Here is an 11,998-nt window from a genome sequence, read left to right as displayed (position 1 = left end):
ATTCACGTGTATATATTTTGTATGTATAAATACTAGGTTATAACATTTTAAAGTTACACTTACATGTTGTTTATTATTTAATAGTTTTTTAAATATTAATTACAAAATTTTGGTAATAGATCTATGACGTGATTCCAAATTCAAAGCAGACTATTGTTAGCTACAAATTGAGAATAGAGAGAGAGAAGAAGGAATTAATGCACAATCAAAGCTAGCCCATCTCATTCATCAACCGGTTGTGTAAGTACAATTGATACAATGATTTATTACACCTACAACTCTAACACTACGTTACTATTACAATTGACCCCCTCTATTATTTAGTACTTAACAACTATTAGCTAAGTACGTCTACCTTAGATTATGTGTGTCCTAAAATGTTGAAAATTTACTCTTTTTTTCTTGATAAAATGGCAAAAGACGACTTTTACGTTTGCACGGTTTTTTCAATAGACGTCATTTGGCAAACTTAATGACAGAAAACATCCTTTACGTTCAAAAAACGTTACACGGTTCGTCCTTTTCACTAACGAGGGTCATGGTTGTAAAAATCGCGCCTAGGTGCCGAGTACTCAACGAGTAATCCCCGCCTAGGCCGAGTTCTCGGTGAGTCATCGCCGAGTACTCTCCGACTAAGGCCGAGTACTCACCGACTAAGGCCGAGTACTCCCAACTTCTCAGTCGGCCGCCAAGGGTCCGCCTAGCGAATTTTGCAACCTTGACGAGGGTTAGTGTTTCTCGTTAAATCCAGTCATGTGCACCTCATGTGAGGGCAATTTAGTCTTTTTACCCTCTCAGGGGTTATTTGTGTAATTGATTAAAAATTTTGGGCTTTAAATAAATAAAAGTTATTTTTTCCTTTTAACCATCTTCTTCCCTAAATATTAACTCACCATCAACATCACAACCAAACACCAGCCACCACCCATCATCATCATCATCATCATCATCATCATCCCATCCAAACTCCTACAAGCAGCTTCTCCTCTTTGTTATAATAATAAGCTCTAAGCGGAACCCTTAAAGCCAATAACGAGTCCGCCGGCAGCTATAAAAAGACCTACTCTCGCCTCTGTCTCGCCTCAGATGACGTCACCAAGACCACCACTCTCCACCGCCATACACCTCACCTCCGTGCACCCGTTACACACCCCCCGAGCGGCGACAACGTAAGCAAAACCCCGGGCTGCCTATGCACAACACCGTCCACGGGCAAACCCGGACCCGATCCCGAACCCTCCCCTTTATCATCACCCTCACTCCTCCCACCCGCAAGACCAACAGCTGGAATTAGCCTGCGACTACTGATTGCCAAACAACTTATAATTCAATGAGCTAGGGTTTGAATAACTAGACTGTGGTGACTTATTATTATTATTATTATTATTATTACTACTACTATTACTATTAGGGTTTGTGGGGAATAACTTATTAGGTGGGGTTTTAGGGTTTGAGTTTTGTTCGGGTGATCCGACAACCGGGTAGTCTTGGAAGCCGGATTCAGGTGAGAAGTCGGGTAGCGGCGGAGGATTGGGTAGGGTGGTGAATTTGGTGATGTGGGTGGTGACTATTGGGGTGGATAGATCGTTGAAGAAAAATGATTGTTGTTTGCAGGTTGATTTGGGGGTTTTGTTGATGGTGGAGCTCATATTATTATTATTATTATTATTATCATCATCCTTTTTGACATGTGGATTAGGGGTGTTTGGATGAAGATGGTGGGTGAACATTAAATGTTTTTTAATAAATAGATAAAATTACTAAATTACCCTCATGTGCAAGACACATGACCAGATTTAACAAAAAAATTAACTCTGTTAATGACAAAGGACGTAACGTGATAGAGATTTGAAACTTAAAGTATGTTCTTTGTTATCAAGTTTGCCAAAGGACGTCCATTAAAAAACCGAGCAAACATAAAGGACGTCTGTTGCCATTTTGTCTTTTTTTTTTAGTTTAGTTATCACCTCACATTTCTCTGCTTAGGATATGAAGATGACCGTGTTGGCAAGTGGTCAGAGGGGGGAGACATGGGGAAGAATGTGTTTCCGTCCAATCCTGTTTGTCATCTTGTTCCCCTCCATAAAATTTCTAACTCTTATCTTTACTCATTTGTGATCATGCCAATTGTATTTACTTATATGAACCTATCATGCTTCCACTCCTTATACTTTTAGCGGGTTATAAAAAGTTAAATTAATCTTGAAAGGCTGTTTCCTGAGATGATGGTGAACTAACATACATAAATAAGTTCTTGGTTAAATGTTTAAGATAGTTACAAAAGATACAAAGACGATTAAATAAAGACAACGGATGTGAATTTATAAGAAATGTTGCTCCACCTTTGGAAAAGGTTTCTCGCACTTCTAAAATTCTTGATGCACAACTCAAATCTCTCCTGTCAACTTTTGAAAAGGTATCTGCGATTTAGACTCATCCTCTCGTAAAGCAAAACTCGTTTATTTAAAGAAACGTGTTGAATGATCTCATGCTTTAAACAAATTTTATTTTCTTTTTTTAACGACCAACGACTAAAGTCTGACTATCTAGGGTAACCCGATGACGAAAGTCAACCCCACATGCCCACGATCGCAGGTAGCGCTAGGTAGCCAAAGCACACCATCTCCTTATTCGGAGAAACCCGTCACCTGAAGGCCGACTGCGGTTAATCCCAGTTGGGATCGAATTTGAACATAAAACCTTACGTTCTTCATTTCAAATCTTCACTTTCCCTTCATTGCCAGTTAAGCTAAAAGTCATTGGCTCTAAGCACTTTTTATCTATTATTCAAGATCAATAATAACAAGAGAAATGATGTTTGAATGTTCTTATTTTGAAATCATAGTTACTCATTTTAGGTTGTTAGTAATAATGTAATTTCCTGTAACAAAGGTGTATATTATAACTAAACACACATTTTTTCGGATTAGTTAATTATATTGTTTGCTTTTAAATGACATTTATTTAATTATATTGTTTGCTTTGATAATGACATTTGTTTAATTATATTGTTTGCTTTTATTATGATATTGAGTTTATGAGCAAACAGAAAACATTATTTGTGTCTTATGTCATGAATCAAAATATGATTAAGGTTCTAACTCTTGTAAAACCTTATTAGAAAAATCAACAAATTAATCATTTAATTATATATATATATTATAATTTGGTGTTACTCACAGATTCACTGTTCCTTTCAATACGTTGCGTTTGTTTATACATTTTGCTATGGTGTTTGTACATCTCCAACTCAGTTTGATTGGACCTTCCTCTCCACCATGTCTCTCTCTAAACAACCACCGCTCATAAACCTCTGTCTCTCTCACTCTCTTCATTCATCAGTACTCACCACCGGGTTGTATCACCTCAGCCTCCACTCACCGGACCGGTGGGGGATGTGTTTGGGTCATTCAATTTGGACTGGTGGGTGATAAAAGGAAATAACAAAAAAAATGGGTATCCGAATGGTTGTCAACTCCGGTTAGTTGCGAAATAAAGAATTATTGTGAGTTTGAATTTTAACTATTTCATTAGTGTTTTCTTTTCTGATTATGCACAATAACACAAATTACTTGAATATTGTTATTTTGTTTGAGGGGCCAGGGGATATTTTCCCGGTGCGTGATGAATTGGGAGGGATTGATATCATGATAATTTCAGGCGTTTAGGGTGGATTGATGATTTGATTATTACGTTCTTTGATTGCATAAAATGAAGTTATCTGTATCCTATTGATCTGATTATTGAAGTTTTATATGCAGTTTCATACATATGCCACAACTTGACTTCTCAAGTCAAAGGTAATACTTTCTAATTGCAGAAATGACTTTAGTTGAATCTTTTTATATGAAAAGTAATTTTTTTTAGGATGCCACAAGCACTAACCCTGCAACAGAGTGACAATCTTAATTCCTTATCAGCAAACGCTTAAGTTAAGTCTTGAATTTTTATATTGTGGTTTGTTTAATTTTCATTTGTTCAATATATATATATATATATATTCAAAGTGGGGTTAATTCACTGTTCATTTGAATTATTCCAAATTTACGCCTCCGCAACAAAGCATTCGTAACAACCACCACTCAACCACCGGTTTTTTTTCCAACTCTAGTTGACCTTCACGTTTCTGTTAAAATGGAGATGGCGGCAGAAGACGACTAAGTTATGTTAGTTAAGGAAAGGTGACAAAATTTTACAATTTATATGCCATAAATACTTTTATGAGTTTTCTTGAAAAATTATTCACTTCTTTTGTTAACATAAACTTTTAGATGACTATAAATGGGGGTATGGGACAATGGAGTATTTTGTTATGCTCCACAAGCTGAGATCAGTGCCTCACAGTTAAGGAGTATATGAACAAAAGGATTATGTAAAAATGATAATGAAGTTTTGTAGGCACTAACTGCATATATATGAACTTTTGGTAGTGCCGGAAGGCAATGGTGTGGTTCTTTAGTGGTAGTGTCTCTCTGCTTTATCTTAAATCAGTTTTGTCGTTGCCGGTTCCTATTCGTAACCTTCGGTGGTGTTGGACATCAATGGTGTCGTGGTTGATTGTTTAGGTTGGCAGTTATTGTGTTTTGTCAACATCCGTGATACTGACCTGAGGCTCGAGTTTATTAGGTCATCACTTGGTTTTACAACCCCCGCAACGTGAGGGGTCGGAATACTAGTTAAATATATTTTCCAATTAGATACAAGTTTAAAAAAAGGAAATTATCCAAACAAACTAGACTTGCCGAAACATACAGGTTGGGTCGGACGACATGCGGGGTAAGAATGGGTGCGAGTCAGCACAAGCCGACTTGAGATAATGTTATATGGGTTATGGTCAGAATGGGTGCGGCAAGGGTGTCAATCTTGTCTGGTTAGCGGGTTGACGAATTTATTTATAATACGAGCAACGAAATTTGGGTCGACCCAAAAATGGCCCGTTATACATGTTGATATAATGTTTAACTGTTTGTCTTGTTCTTTGTACTTAAATGGTCTTGTTTGGATAGTTGAGGGACTTAGAATGTAATTTATGTAAAGAATATGGACTCATACGCTTAGAGTCTAAGTGTATGAGGACATACGCTTGTTTTAGAACCCATACTCTTGTGTAATTGGCGTATGGGGTGTTATTCGCTAGGTTAAACAGAGTTTTGCTATGATTGAAGTCTTATATGCTTGTGATGTAAGTGTGTGAGTACATATGCCTTTTACACTTATCAAAATCAAAGTTTCATATGGTGGTTCTTTGTCAAGAAATTCATTTAATGGTTCAAGTTCATCAAATTTTCAACAATAGAAACAACCGAATGTTAACATGAAGGATGCAAAATGGAATTTTGCCTTCATGACATTATATGAGCAACTTGTTGGAATTAAGGTGGCTACTCGTGATCTTACTGACGAAGACTATGATCAAATTGATCATGTTGATCTTGAACTTATGGATCTGAATTGGAACATGTCAATGATTGTTTGAAAAGTCAAAAAGTATATGGAGAAAACTGGTAATAATCTACCTAGTATGAGCAAGAGAGTTGGCTTTGATAAGCTAAGAGTGAGATGTTATAATTGTCAAGAGTACGGTTATTTCGCAAAAAAGTGTGACAAACCCAAGAAATCGTATTCTCCAAATAATCAGATTAAAGACTCATATTCTTCTAGGAATTACAACAACAAAGAATCAAGAGAGTCTAACAATCATAAGTTAAATCCAAAACCTCAAGATTCAAAAGCCCTAGATTCTCAATCTAAAGAGGATGTTGATTGGTCAAACAGATTCCAATAGAAAACTGATAATCAGCGAATTTAGTTGAGATAGTGTCAGCGAATTTAGTTGAGATAGTGTCTACTGGAAAAAAGGTCAATGAGGTCATAAAGAAGTTTGATAATGTGTTGGTTGATTCGGACTCGAGTGATGAGTCAGAATATGTAAATGAAAATGATTCAAAGGATGCAGGTCAGATTGTTGAAAATCCTCTCATTTCTCTAATGGTCAAAGTCAAAGAGGTTAGTTCTTCATCCTCATTTGATACTTTAACTGTATCTATGAGTATTGGTTCATCTAATTCATATGATTCAAAAGAATCTACTTGATCTTTGTGCAAAAAGTGTTTGGGAAATCTTTCCAAGATTGATGGATATCATGACCATAATACTCGTTTAATCACAGATCTATCTATCTTGAGAGATAATTACAGAATGTTGCTTGACCATGAGAAAACCTATAAAGAAAATATCGAATCCTTAACTACATATAATCACGATTTTAAAGTCACTGTTTTGAACAAACAAGAGGTTTCAATCTTCAAATAGATGAGATTGATCAATGCAACAAAGAATATGCTGAAGCTAAAAGTGAAAATCTGAATTTAAAAAGAAAATCAGACAATTTAAATATTCATCTTTTTTATTTTGGATCATATTATTGCTACCAAGAGCATTCATCCAAATAGAACTAATCACGGGATTGGTTTTACTGAAATTCCTCCATCTTTTAGACAGAATTATACAAAAGTGTTGATAAAGTAGGTATTAAGGAAGTGGATATTTCATATCAATTGACTATAGATCCTCTTATTCAAAAGAGTCATGTTAAAGATGAAGGAATATAATCTAAAGGAAAGACTGTAGTTCAGGATGTGAAATCTGAAATAACATATTGTATTATTTCAAATTCAAAAGTTCAATATTATAGCAACATTGTGTTCAATGAGAGTGATGATGTGATCATTATTGAAGATTTGTGTGAAAAAGTCAAAGTAAAGAAAAATGAGAATATTCCAATAGAGAATCATATCTTGTGTGAACCAAGTGCGGTTAATGTTGGTAAAACTGAAATGGTTGATAAATCAGTCAAAGTTGAAAAATCTGACAAGGTTGGTAACTTTGAAAAATGTGTTAAAATTAACAACAAATATGTTAATACTGAGTTAAACATACAAAATTTTTTCAAATTTGAAAATTGTTCCTAAACCTAAACATGAGGTCATAGTTTCTCTGTCAAAGTTGATTTTTACCGTATCACCCTAACTTGACTTAAACCATTATATTGAGGATCAAAATTTTGAATTTTATAGAGATTTTTGTTTGATGCACCAAGATTCCTTTACTATGATTGAGTATGCACGAGTCCATCTGCAGGTTTACATACATTGTATCCCCTGGGGTCCGTTTCTTATTGGTATTGAGACGCGCGCAAGGGAGGAACAATGTATGACTAACTGCGGATTTTGATCAAGTCAGTAATTCAATTTGTACGATGTACAGTAGTGATCAAGTTTAATGACTTTGGGTTTACTCTAAAAGCGTTTGAAATATTCATGCTTATGAATACCCAGATGATTAAGCCGCATAAAGACTCACAGTGTCTAGAACCCGAATGCTTTTTATTCAAACTAATGTGTTTTTGGTGATCTGACAAACATAAGGCTTGAGTATGACAGGCTATTACATTTCTTCCATCATTACCGAGATTTTTGGTTGAGACTAACACCTCTTTCAATTTGGAGTTTCTTTATGTTTATATCACATACTTTACCCTAACGATTTGTTTAAGACATATCAATGCACCAATGCAATTAAGAACTTAGTCTTTTATGCTTATTTCTTTCTGGATATGGGACCAGATGATCATTGTACTATCATTTTCTCTTTTTGCTTCAAAACTCATTTTTGAGGAGCATAAAAAGAAATTCAATCGCCCCAGTCACTTTCAGTCTATAGATTAATGGCTATCCTATCAATCAACAAATAGATAACAGGACCAAAACATGCAAGCATGTTCCACAAACTTAAATAACCGACATAATTTTCAGCGAGAGAATTTAAATAAAAACGCACAACAGTCGCCCCAACTACTTTCCACAATCAGGTTAATGGCTATCCCGAACATCTATAAATAAATATCAGGACTAAATATATACATGTATATGTCCTTCAAATATGAGTAATTGACATAATTTTATCGAAAGTATGCAAAGTATATTCGGTTTTTCTCTGTACATACTAAAACACAATCTTTTTGTCTTTTCAGATTTTTCTATACAAAAACAAAATACATTCTTTTTGATTTTTCAATTTTCAATTTTTTTGAATTTTTCAAAATATTTTAAACAAAAATCACAATATTTTTGTATTTTTCAAAATTTTTTAATGTTTTTGCTTTTTCTTTATACAAACAAAATCACAATATTTTTGTATTTTTCATTTTCACCCCCAAAACCCAAAACATAAAAATAAAGAAAGAAAATAAACAAAAGAAAAATAAAGATAATTATCTTTATTTAAGGATCTCAACCATTTAAGCCAAGCAGAAAGTTAAAACGCGTTTTATCAAATGCCTTGGTAAACAGATAGGCTTTTTGGAAATCAGTGTGCACTTTCTCAATATCAATTAATTTCTTTTCAAAGCAATCTCATATAAAATGATATCGAATTTCGATATGCTTAGTTTTTGAGTGTTGCACGGGATTTTGGTGATACTTATAACAACAGAATTATCAATAAATATGAGAGTAGTAAGAAACTTCAAACCATAATCCCGCAAGTGTTGCTGGATCCAAAGAACATGTGAATAGCAACTCGGGGCTGCCACATACTCTGCTTCTACGGTTGAAGTGGAGACCATTGTCTGCTTCTTACACTTCCAGGAAACAAGTCGGCTGCCTAAAAATTGACAACCCGCTGTAGTCGATTTAAAGTTGATCTTGCATCCACCATAACCCGAATCGGAAAACGCAGTGAGATCAAAACTATTGTCCTTGGGATACCATAACCCGGTGTTAGGATTACCCTTCAGATAATGAAGTATACGTTTAACCGCTGCCAGGTGAGTCACTCGGGGATTTGATTGGTACCTAGCACACAAACAAACTGCAAACATTATGTCAAGCTGAGAAGCAGTTAAATACATTAATGAACCTATCATCGCTCGGTAAAGGGTAGGATCTACGGTATCCTCCAATTCGTCCGGTGCCAAATTGTGACCCACGGGAAGAGGCGTCGAAGGGATTTTTCCGGCAGTTATCTTAAATTGGCTCAAGACATCGTTCCCGTATTTCGTCTGATGAATAAAGATTCTCGTATCAGACTGATGAGCTAGCAACCCTAAGAAGAAATTCATTTCCCCCATCGAGCTCATTTAGAACTTCGTCTGCATTGACTTCTCAAATTCCTTACAAAGTTTGTCGTTTATTGACCCAAATATGATGTCGTCGACATATATTTGTACAAAGAGTAGATCATCACCAACGTTCTTGTAAAATAGAGTGCTGTCTACAGTTCCTCACTTGAAGCCATTATCAGTATGATGGTCTGCAAGTGTGCCGTACCAAGCTCTCGGGGCTTGGTGTAGACCATACAGGGCCTTGTTCAATCGGTAAACACGGTCTGGATAATCAGGATCTTCAAAACCAGGAGGCTGCAAAACAATCACTTATTCATGAAGTTACCCATTGAGAAATGCACTTTTAACATGAAGAAGTGTTTGTTTTGCAGCCTCCTGGTTTTGAAGATCCTGATTATCCAGACCGTGTTTACCGATTGAACAAGGCCCTGATAAACCTTAATGTTTTTGAAAACCGCATAAGCCAAAACTATTCGTATAGCCTCCAATCGAGCAACTGGAGCATATACTTCCGTGTAATCTATGCTTTCTTGCTGATGAAAGCCTTGAACAACTAATCTTGCTTTGTTTCTGACGTTAACCCCACGACCGTCTCTCTTGCACTTAAATACCCATTTCGTAGGAATTGGTTTCTTAACTCTAACAGGTTTGTCAATGAGATCCCATACACCCAGTCGATTAAACTATTGCAACTCTTCTTGCATCGCTTCTACCCAAGATGGATCCTCAAGAGCCATACGAACATTCGTTGGTTCCACTTAAGATATAAGGCAAGTGTATTTCGCGAGATACATGATTCCCGATGTGTGCATATCGGCATACGCACATAATATGTTAGCATCATTCGAAGTGGCAACTTGATGACGTGTTTGTATACCTACATCAAGATCACCAATGATGTTGTCCTATGGATGATAAGTATGAATCCAAAGAGTAGGATTCTCAGACACAATAGCATTGTCAGTTAAATTAGTTAGATTCTCCTCAGCATCATGAAACGATTCACCAATCTCATGTGTTTCAGGAAATGGAGCCGAGGAGGAATCAACAAAATGACCATCTTCTAACGAGATAGAAATCACATCATATGTATCAGGAAGATCATCTTGTGGAGTTTCTTCATAATTAGAACCAGAAGATCTTGGAGGTAAGAATTGATCTTCTAAATAAGCACGCACCAAGTCTTCATCTGGTAGGTCAACTATTTGAGTGAATGAGTTAAATAAACTCTCATTGTCGAACATCCAATCAGGTCCTTTACCTTGGGGAGGTGTGGTGTATCGTTGACAATCAACATGGTACCACTCCTCTACACAGCCTGAAGTAAAGTTAAATACACGTTTCTTAGGTGATGCGTAACCTAAAAAATAACATTCAATCGCTTTTTCTTCAAATTTTCCCGCATCTTTCTTCAACATAGTACAAGGAAACTCAAATGGCTCCAAGTACTTTAAATTAGGCTTTCTCTTGTTCAGAAGTTCATAACTTGTCTTTTGAGCTTCTTCACAGTCAAAACACGACTAAGCGTGTAGCAAGCAGTATTCACAGCCTCGTTCCAGAATTGAACAGGAAGCTTAGAATCTGCGAGCATTGTTCGTGCCGCTTCAATCAGTGTTCTATTATTTCTTTCCGCAGCGCCGTTCTGTTGTGGTAAATATGGAGCACTGCATTCTCGATGAATTCCTTTCTAAATGCAAAAGAATTCAAATACAGTATTCTTGAACTCCGTACCATTATCACTTCGAATACGTCTCAATTTCAGTTTGTACAGTGATTCGATCTTCGTGATTAGATTTTGAACCAGAATGGGTGTTTGATCTTTTGAACTCATAAATAACACCCATGAATATCTTGAATAGTCATCAGTGACAACTAAACAATACCAATCACCAGCAATACTTGCACGATTCACATGACCAAACAAATCCATATGAAGTCGTTCTATTGGAGTATCAATGGTGTTGATTAACTTAGAAGGGTGTGACTTCTTCTTCTTCTTCTTCTTTTGTTTGCCCTTATTGCAAGCAACACAGTGGTCAGTTAATTTAAAATGTTTCAAGGAAACACCATCAACTAGGTCATTAGCCATAAGATAATCCATCTTCCTGACATGAATATGACCCATTCTTCTGTGCGACAAAATCGTGTCTTTTTCTGTTGCCTTAGAAACAAAACACGTTTCTACAGAAGTAGATACCATAGAGGTCATGTTTAACACATAAATATTGTTTGATCGAGGAGATCGCATAACTACCATATCTTCGGGAATGACGTATCTCAGTTTCAGTATTATGCACTCCTTGTCATTAAATACGGTTGTGTATTTATTATCATAGATTTGTGAGACACTAAGCAAATTGTGATATAATTTGTCACAATAATTAACCTTTTCAAACGTGATGCACCTATTTGACACATCTCCTTCCTTATTGATCATCCCACCCGAATTACCCGCAAACGCTACATACCCCCTTGTATATTCTTGACATTTGTTAAGAGGTTAATGTTGCCGGTAATATGACGAGAGCATCCACTATCCATTTTTTACCAGAAATAGTCTTGGATGAACTCTGCACATGAATAAAAAATGATTAGTTCAAAAAGGCAGCCCGGGCCTCCGTCTTGGGCACCTTTTAAGTTTCACTTGAGGTGTTAACGTTTAATGAATCCAAATGTGGTTTAGCCTCTTGCGAATAAGTCACAGGTCGTTTCGAATTTCGTCTCAAGTATGCAGCTTGAACTACATTTGTATTCACGTTCATGCAAATGGATTCCATGGGAACAAATTTGGATTTTAAATTACTTGAATTTTCATTAACATGAATCACCTTGCGAGGATTCACATCAGAAAACATGATATGTGTTTCATCATCA

Source organism: Bidens hawaiensis, unplaced genomic scaffold (assembly GCF_021521415.1).
Source record: "Bidens hawaiensis isolate Kalapana, Puna unplaced genomic scaffold, B.hawaiensis_p1.1 tig00010808_1, whole genome shotgun sequence".
Taxonomy (NCBI): domain Eukaryota; kingdom Viridiplantae; phylum Streptophyta; class Magnoliopsida; order Asterales; family Asteraceae; genus Bidens; species Bidens hawaiensis.
The sequence above is the reverse complement of the archived record's forward strand: the minus strand, read 5'-3'. Positions refer to the sequence as shown.